General features: G+C 45.6%; 1 long non-coding RNA gene across 1 annotated transcript; it reads left to right on the top strand.

Moving 5' to 3' along the window:
• Positions 1 to 416: 416 nt before the first annotated feature.
• Positions 417 to 9156, top strand: LOC119253189 (uncharacterized). The gene is made up of 3 exons (XR_005127001.2): positions 417 to 704; positions 8152 to 8355; positions 9013 to 9156. It is a non-coding gene; the product is annotated as an uncharacterized LOC119253189 (long non-coding RNA).
• Positions 9157 to 9503: the final 347 nt, after the last annotated feature.

Here is a 9503-nt window from a genome sequence, read left to right as displayed (position 1 = left end):
TGACATCACCTCCACGAGATGACAGGGCACACATGACCTCGGAACCCTGGTCCCCAGGCAGTTGGTTCTGAACCAAACCTGACCCAGCTCACTTGCCTGGTGGGCCTGGACCCGGCCCCACGTTTTCTTGCTGTTTGCCCAGGTCTCCCCGCAGTGGACCCAAAAAAGGTCCACGAAACTCGTGTCACACTCTGCCGAAAGGCATGAGGAGCCTGTGCGTACGCCTCGGGCCAGCACCAGCACTGCCCCTCAGGTAACTAGGGGGGCCCTGGGGACAGGTCAGACCACGCCAGGGCTCTGATGCCCCCACCCCTCCCTTCCCCCTGTGAGTGCGGGTGTGCGTGCGGTGAGAGTGAGTGTGTGCGTGCTCCAGGAAGGAGGGTCTGGCCCACCCAGGAGTCTGCTCATGTCTACACCAGAACCAGACTGGCTGGTGGTGGGACCCAAACCGTCATGGCTGCTCCCTCTTGCCCCAGCTGGTTGCTACCCAGCAGGTGTGTCTGTTTACTCCCAGGAGGTCTTTTGTGTCCAGGAAGGTGAAGAGATCCAGAGAGTGCAATTCCCCGACTGTCCTCCCACAGCCCAGTGTGGGATCTGTCCCAGCACAGAGCCCAGGTTGAAGTGCACCTGCAACTTTGAGATTGGGGCACATGTCCAAAGGAACTGGCTGCAGTACCCGAAATCCCTGGAGGAGCCGTCCGAGGGTGAGTGGCCCAGGCTGGTGCATGGGCCCGGCTGGGCGGGGTAGGGTTAGGTGGCCCTTGGAGGAGACCACACGGGCTAGATTTGGACCACGAGCACCTGGCATCTGCAACTGCCTCATTTGAGGAACAGAATCCCAAGGGCCCCCTATTTTAGGGTGGTCCCTGCTCAGGGCTCTAGCATGTGGTCTGTTTGAAAAGGCAAGAGGCAATCTGGCGTGTGGCTGATGGCCTGTCCTCTTGCATCTGTAGCCGCTTCTCAAGGAGCACAGTCGGGCTCCCCTGCAGCCCATGGGACAGGCCAGAGCCCAGCCAAGTTGCTGATTGGAGAGAAGCAGACACCGGGGTTGTCTCTGCTTGTGCTGCAGGATCCCTGCAGGGGCTGGTTCCCCAGGCAGGGCTGCTGCTGCCTTCGCACCCTCACTTGAACCTGCAGGATGTTGGCCAGAGGTGGCTTCCTCCCACAGGTGTGGTTCGAGCTCAGGACGCTCTTGCGTAGGCTGCATTCTCCTGGCCAGGGCCTGGCTGTTCCAGCAGGGGTGGAGTGAGCTCAGCACTGTCCCCATGGGGTGCAGCATCCTGGTCATTGTCTGGTTCCTCCTGCAGCACTCCTCTTATCTCAAAATCCTCAAAGAAGTCTTTGGGATCCTGCGCCAGTCTTGGCTTCCCCAGAAGGGGGGGTGTGAACTGCCCACACTGGGCAGCTCCTGAAGCATCCTGGCCTCTACCTGTCTCCCGCGGTGGGGCTGGTGTAAACACACCACTGCCAGCTGCCCTGCTGGGGCCTGGCTAGGGCCTGGCTCCCCACAAACAGGTGGTGTGTGCTTATGCCCAGCAGGTTGTCCCACAGGTTGCAGGTCCTGGACTGGTTTCCCCAGCAGGGCTGGTATTAGCTCAGCAGCCTGGGGACATCCTGCTGGAATCTGGAGGGTTTCAGGCTATGTAGGGGTTTAGTGAGCTCAGAGTGCCCAGGAACAGCTACAGTACCCTGGGCATTGTCTGTCTGACCCAGCAGGCCTGCTGGGCTCTCCTGTTGCTCTGGAACAACATATGCAGAGGGTGCTCACCTGATGCCATTCCTCCAGGGTCCCATCCCCTGACCCCTGTCCTGCCTGCCCACCTCTGGTGCTGACTAAGCACCGCTGACCCAAACCTCTCCTCACCCACCTCTCTAGCCACATGTCCTCGTTTAACTTCTACTATCCCTCCACCCACTGACACCTGGCCCTCCTCTTGTAATTCAAAAATCTTTGTTTCCTAATTGATTTCACGTTTTTTTCATTTTATTTCCTCCAGGGTTTCTTGTTCATTATAGAAATACTAATAAAGTTTGTTTTGTATCACCCAAATTTTTTCACTCCTTTTGCGTCCAGTTCTGTCATAGTGCTGGCCTCCTTCTTGCTATGGCCTATGCAGAAGATCTACAACTAGTGTAAACCCTTTAGCCAAACCACTCACTGCCCAGGCCCCTCAGGCCCTGATTCCTTCACATGTCTGCTGCCTCTGTTCTGAATTCTACCTGGGCGTTTTACAGAGCAGGAACCAAATAAGTGGTGACCTGGGATCTTCCCAAGTACACAACAGAGGTAGTACACATGGTAGGTGTAATGCAAATTTGGTTTGTTGGGCCTCCCTGGTGTCCTAGGGGTGAAGTCTCAGTGCTGCACCACTGAGGCCTGAATCTAGGCCAGCTCAGGGAGCTGAACCTGCTAGGGCTCAGCAGACTTCTCCTATCTCACCAGATGCTCCCCTTAACAGTGTATTTCAGTAAATCTACCTGTTCTGCTTCCCACTCTGTCTCTGCTGAATCCTCTTATCCCTATGCCGAAAAAAAAAATGGGGATATTGAATTTTAGTTAAACAGTAGGGTTTTGTAAATGAGCAATATCTATCAAATCAGCCATAGGTCATTACATAAGTATAATCAAGAAATCATTATTAATGTCTATATCAGCCCATGTTAGGACATCCATTTATAAGAACATATGTTTTAGGAGGAAGATATTAAGATTAGAGATGTAATGGGATATCCAGGGCTACAATTTCATTAAATAGCCTCACCCAGGAACACCCAATGAGACAGTGAGGAGTGGCAAGAGCTGCAGGCAGTGCCCTGATGACTTAATTTGAATGGTGGCAATGTTGACCTCCCAATGTTGACCTCCCTCCGTTATGGCTATAAAATAGACTCCTGGCAGTGGTTTGTGACTTTCTGAATGATTCAGTGCTGAGAAGGAGCAAGATGAGAAGATGAACGTCAAAGGAAGTTAGGAAATGAGGCATTTTTGTCCATGGGAGTGGACACAGGGTTTAAGACCTTTGTGTCTCATGTTAGTTCTCACCTCAGAGAGCACCTACCACAGATCATGTCCCCTTTGTGTGGATAACACTCAGCCTCTCTCGTTGGTCACCCCAGGGCTTATTCAACAGTCCCTGAAAGTCATAGAAATCGAGATCAAGGGTGATTTAATCATACCTGAGTCCAGTAGCATGAGTTTCTTCTCATCATGGGTGATTCATCAGTCACTGTCACTCACGAATGCCCAGATTTCCAGTCAAAGAAATCACAGTCAAGCTCTTGCTGTGATAACATCACTTAAGTAGACCAGACAGCTACATGGTAACAGGTGGATTTCTTCACTCAGTTTACCCTGTTATGGAGAGTGATTTGTTCTCAAGAATTGACATCCATTCTGGATGTAAGATTCCCTTCCCTGACTGCCAGCATCTCCTTTCAAGAGCCAACAGATTGCCTGATTCACCAGCATAGAGCCTATATAACATTGCCTCTGATAAGGGGCACATTTTATGGTGAAGTAAGTATGACATTGGCAGCGTGTCTGCAGGAATCACTGATTCTACCACACAGCATGTCACCTGGAAGTTGACAGCATAATTGAAGGATGAGAGACATTAAAAACTTTTAACATTTTATCTTGGGCAAAACACTCTGAGATGGTGGAAGACAGCTTTCAACATGTGCTATACACATTGAAGTAATGGCCAATATATAATCTGTGTTCCAATATTGAGAAAGCATGGATCCTGCAACTAAGAGGTGAAGAAGGATCAGCCACTCTCACCATTACTCCTAATGATGCACTGGAGGAATTTATACTTTTCACCCCACACCTTCACCCTATTAGATTAGAGGCTCTCCAGGGACGTGAGGTGGGAGGTTGGGAGGCATATTTGTACCAGCAAGGTTCTGCTGGATTTGATGTTATATCTACTGCCTAAGCATTTATATTCCTTGAGCCAGTGAGCCATAATGAACTCTATTGTGATCGTTTTCAGAATAATTGACCCTGATTACTATGAGGAGCTAGGGTTGCTGCTGCACAATGGAGTAAGAAAGGAGCACATGTAGAAACTCTGGAGAACTGGGGCTTCTTGCCAAATAGAAATACAAACGGGCCATGCAGCAACCATGTCCTGATGGGGGTGAGGGACTCAGTCTCCCACTCTGCAGGGATGAAGAATATAGGTTTGCTCCAGGGAGAGGGGAATCTGGAATGACTGTGTGGGAAAGAGACAAAGCACATTAATAATGGTGTTGTGACCACATGCATCTGTGGAGGCTTGGTCCATTAACAGAGTCTTTTGTAGAGCTTGTCACTGGCCACCACATCAAAGACTGTGACTGACTGGACTCCACAGAGTGCGTGAATAGATCTGAGTGGTGTAAGGAGTAGACTGTATGGGACATTTCTCAGTCCTCATGTCTTCTATCCCTTCAGTTCACCTTTTTACTGCTATAGTTTATTGTTTCATAGTGAGCAGTTTCATGCAGGTATAACCTTCCACCACCTTAGTCCAGTTGCACCTTATGTGTCACTTGCTGCCTCAGGTCCTTTCTGAAGCCATTCTGTGAGATGACTGCTGCACTGGTCTGGCACCTGCTCACTCATGTACAACCTAGGAGAGGGAATTAATAGCCCATGTGGCGACCCTCGATCTATGGGAGATAGAAATCAGCGAGTTAATAGGTCCCTCCATCTTTCCTTCCATCGGTGGATAATTTTCTGTATTCCACAGAATTAGCTCCTTCGAGGGCCCCAGGGAGATTGAACCCCAGTTGCCCATGGCAGTACCCAGGTCAGTAAAGCACCCTGGTATCAACTTTTCTTCCACTCCCTGCTTTATGTTTCCTGTTCCCGTGGTAATGAACCCAAATAAACTATTTGCATGCAAAACCTCAAGTTTTTTTCTGGCTAAGATACGTGTGTTACTTGGGGAAAATGGAGATGGGGATAAATCTGCTGACATGGGTGTGGAAAGATATCCCAGGAAAATTATCATTTATGCTAAATGCTGTTTATGTAAAAACACATAGATATGTAAAGAGATGCATGCAAAAATGTCACGAAAATATTAATGCTTATTATTATGGTAAGATGACAAGATAATTTTTATTATATTTTTATATTTCAAAAGTTTCATATTTTATAAATGGTTTGAGTTGTTCACAATGAATGTGTGATATTTACATTATATAATTAGAGAAACGTAGTAAAAATGGGAGTACAAATAATGAGACAATAAATAGATCTTTGGGCCAAGGTGGTATTTCTCGCTTTAGACATCTACACATAACAATCTTTTTTTCCTGAAGCCAGAAAGCAAACCCATCTCTATAGAAGTAAATAGAAGTTTTACCTTGTCAAAACAAGTGTCAAGGCATGAGCAGAGCCCACTAGTTGCATAGCAAGGGCTGGACTTCAGTCTGAGCTCCACTGGAACCTCTTGCTATCCTCACACACCATCCTCCAACCTTGCTGAAATCACATAACTCCAACTCCCCCTTGGAGAAAAAGAAAAAAAATGTCCTAAACTCTTAGGCATTTGGTATTTCCTCAAAATTCTTACTTATGAGAGATAACAAGAGGAATTAAATTGGCTTATTTGTTCCAAAGGCTGATTTGGGCCCTATGAGGAATGATGGCATCTATTTACAATTATCTTTCCTCCACTATCCCTCCCTCTGATCCACAGTTTCAAGTCTTTTATTTATAATTGTCCTTAATATAGTTTGGTTCAGTTCCTAACTAGAACGTGCACTGGGAAGGAATTGAGACAGTGTTTTTGAGAGGTGGGGAAAGTGATTGAAGCCCTTTTATGAACTAGGATTTGAATTTTGGAAAATATAGGCAACTTTCTATTTCTTTTTAAAGATTTTTTTTATTTATATAAGAACTGGAGTGTAGTCAGAGGCATGGGAGGGTGAAAGAATTCACCAGAGACAGAGCAGGGAGAAGAACAGGCAGACAGACAGAAGACACTGCTGAGGGCAGCAGCGGGAGAGGCAGGAGAGGTCTGCCGTGCCATGTGGGTTTCTCCCTGGGCGGCCGGGAATCGAACCCACACTGCAGAGGCTGCGGACAGCTTCACAGTGCAGTGTTCCACCCACTGCACCACCAGGGAGGCCCGCAACTTTCTATTTCACACCCCTCACAGAAGAAATCTTCAGGGTGAAGATTCTAAGTATGAAGGATTTTGAAATGTGTACTGGAATGAAGAAGGTTGGGGAAATCCGTTCCAAAATCATCAGGTGACAGCAGCTTCAAATATTAGTAAATCCTGACTTGAGAATTGAAGAAAATTTCCCACTGGGGAAAAAAAAATGGAATGGAAGTTGATACCTGGCACTTGATTCTACAATCCAGAAGAAAGAAAAGGCAAACTTCCTGCAAACATCAGTTTAGGGACTTAAACACACCAGAAGCATCGTTTTTCAACTTCAAGATGTATGTTTCTACCACCCAGTGGCGATTAAACAAACTGATGAACACTCTTTTAAGTTCAATATTCTTTATTGGAAACCATAACTTATAAGACAAACTATCAGGTCATCCCCAAACGCCGGGTTTTCCTTAAACCTCAGGTTCTCACCATCCCCGGCTGCAGGGGGCCTTTTTGGCCCAGTCAGATAAGGTTTGCTAAGAAAAAGGGCCTCACACCGTGGGGCTGAAGATTTAACAACCCTTTGCTTGTTGTTCTTGGTCACAAAAAGAGAAAAATTTATCAGAAAGTATATTAGGCAATAAATTACACGTATCAGCATATTGTAAGTGAACAGCACGGAAAATTATCTGTTTAGAAATTAGTTATTAAACAATTTGGCCCACTTGACAATGGGAGACAATTTATTGTACATGCCTGACAAGCAATCCAGCACAACAATTATAGTAGGTCCTTCTTTTGCCTTCTCTTGAAGCTTCTTGGGAAAGTTTTTTAATGAAGCTATTTGAGTTAAGGAGTTTCTAGGTAGAAAAAGTTCTGATAGTTGAGTAGCAGCCGGTCCCCTGGCTGAAGGCCATGCGAATAAGAAAAGTCTTTTCTTGCTTAGGCTTTAGCTGATAGGGGTGTCCTGGCGGCTATCCACTGTCTTAGGTTATTGTTTAACTGAAACAATGAGTTTTAGTGTAAGGCTTAGTTTTTTATTAACCTTGAAGGTTGCCTTCTTACTGAGAGCACGTAGTGGCCAAAAGTCTATGGAAAAAAGGATGCACTGATTGTTTCTGCTTTGTTTCTATGCACATGATATTGTCATCTCACGGCTTGCTAAAAAAGTATAAAGAACCTGCTGAGTCTCTCGGCAGAAGATACTTGCACCTCATCCAGTGTCAGTGTCTCCTCACTGCCTCATCCCCTTCCCCTCAGTCCTTTTCGCCGCACCTAGACCGTCTTTTCCTTTCAAGGACTTCAGACCTGACATTTTGCTGAAAGCTGGTCTGCGGCAATCCCCCATTCCACATGGCTCCTTAGAGGGAGCAAAGAATAAAGTTTTGCCTTACCCTAGGCCTTAGCCTTCCTTTACCTTGTCAATAAGATGTTCTCAAGGCATGGTCCTGTTTTGAGAAGGCAGTGGGTGGGGCGTTCTGAGCTCGGGTGCCTGAATGTCTTAGGAGGCCTGTCTTCAGGATAAATGCCAGGTTTGGGATGAGCTAGCCACCCGGATGGTGGAGGTTTCCATTTTCGTAATATTTTAATGTTATTTAGATATCCAAGCACTCCAGGAAGCTTCTAGGGAGCAGGAAATGTCCTCTTGGTCTTGGTCAGCGGGGCAGTGGTTATCAGGTTTATAAAACGTAAAAACCAATTTTCATGCACTTGATTATAAATAAGATATATTTCAGTTTAAAGCGTTATTAAAAACATATACCTTTAAAATGTTCAGTGCCAGGGATAAAACCTCACACTGTTCTCCTCATGACTTTGGACTGTCACTGCAAAAACATTGACTTCTCCTAAGAGAAAATTAGAACTTAGAGAAGAAATGGATATTTAATTGCAAGATATTTTGATAGGAGACAGTTATTTCCATTTAGGTGATTCGTTTCTTTTCCTTTTTAACATCACATTTGATTTATAGTTGATAGTACCTTGGAATGCTATTTAGTTATAAAACTGGAAATGCTTAATTCTTGCTTTCTGGCTCCTTTCTTAGGACGTGACTTCCATGACCGTCCTTGGACAACCTGCTGACCATGCTGCAGGCAACTCTTGGCTGGAGCCTGCAGCCTGCATGGGGCAGTCCCGATGCCAGTGCAGATGGCGGGGAGTCTAGTGGCAGCTGGCTTTTGCTCTCCTCCCCACCCATGCACCCTGGGCTCTTGAAACAGAAGAGGATGCTCTCCAGACCACGGACCAGGTATGTATTTCCAATTTGGAATTGTTTGCTTTTGTTAAATCAGTCACTCTTTGGCCGACCTGCAAAAGCTGTTTTCTTCTCAGGGTTTCTGTTTTTGTTCACCTATGAAATGAAGGAGCTGGTCTGACTTAAATCACCTGGGGTGATTTAACCCAAACAGGAAAACAGGTGCTGTAGCAGACAGTGTTCAGTGCTTTGGTTAAAGAATGTCCGTCCCTTGGCTTTTTCATAGAGAGCATGTTTTTCAAAAACACATGCCTGGTGCAACAAGTTTCATCACCTCTACCTCACTGAGTGGCACTCAAAATACACTAGCTTTGCAATGAGGTGCTGTGAGTATGCTCTGTATCTTGCCCATCCCTCCCCCACCCCTCAAGTCATCCACTCTTTGTGAGAATAACTGAAACCATTGAGAGTTATTATTATTATCAAATGTTTATGAAATAATTTTGACCACAAGATATTGCTAAAAAATACATATATACAATAAATATATAAATGTGTATGTATAAATATATGTATATAAATATATACAAATAGTGTGTGTGTATACAGAAATTTCCTATTTCTCCTTCACACTGCTTTCCCCAATGACGTCAATCTTTGTGGAACCATCATTTCATAACATGATTACCCTTCCCCACTCTTATCCCCCAGCCATCAGTCTTGGATTCTGAAAAAATCCTACTCTCAAATGGCAGCATATTTGCAGCACAAGAATGAGAATCTGAGAATAAGAAGCCTTTCCTGGTTCCTGAGCCACAGCTTATTGTCTTTATGTGATATGGCTTCTCAAGGACATAAAAATTCCCTCAAACAAAAGCCAATGGTTTATTTATATAAAGTAGAGGCAATGAGCTCATGAATGCATGCATTTGCTTATTATTCTTCCTCGCAGAGGAGATGGATGGATGAATCTATTTATCTCTCTGTCTACACATCTCTCTCTCTCCATATGCAAAGAAAAGTGGTTTAAGTTGAGGTGAGTGAGGAGGACTTGGTTGAGATGTGGGAAACTGAAGACTTAGTCCCAGCCCTGCTTATAGAATGAACTTGGCAAGTCATTATCTGAGACATCATTTCCTCTACAATGAGGGAGGAAGGCTGGGGGGACGTGCAGTCAGAGGCTCAAACTGTACAACTCTATG

Source organism: Talpa occidentalis, unplaced genomic scaffold (assembly GCF_014898055.3).
Source record: "Talpa occidentalis isolate TD23 unplaced genomic scaffold, MPIMG_talOcc4v2.1 talOcc4.2, whole genome shotgun sequence".
Lineage (NCBI taxonomy): Eukaryota > Metazoa > Chordata > Mammalia > Eulipotyphla > Talpidae > Talpa > Talpa occidentalis.
This window is presented reverse-complemented; position numbering and strand designations above follow the sequence as displayed.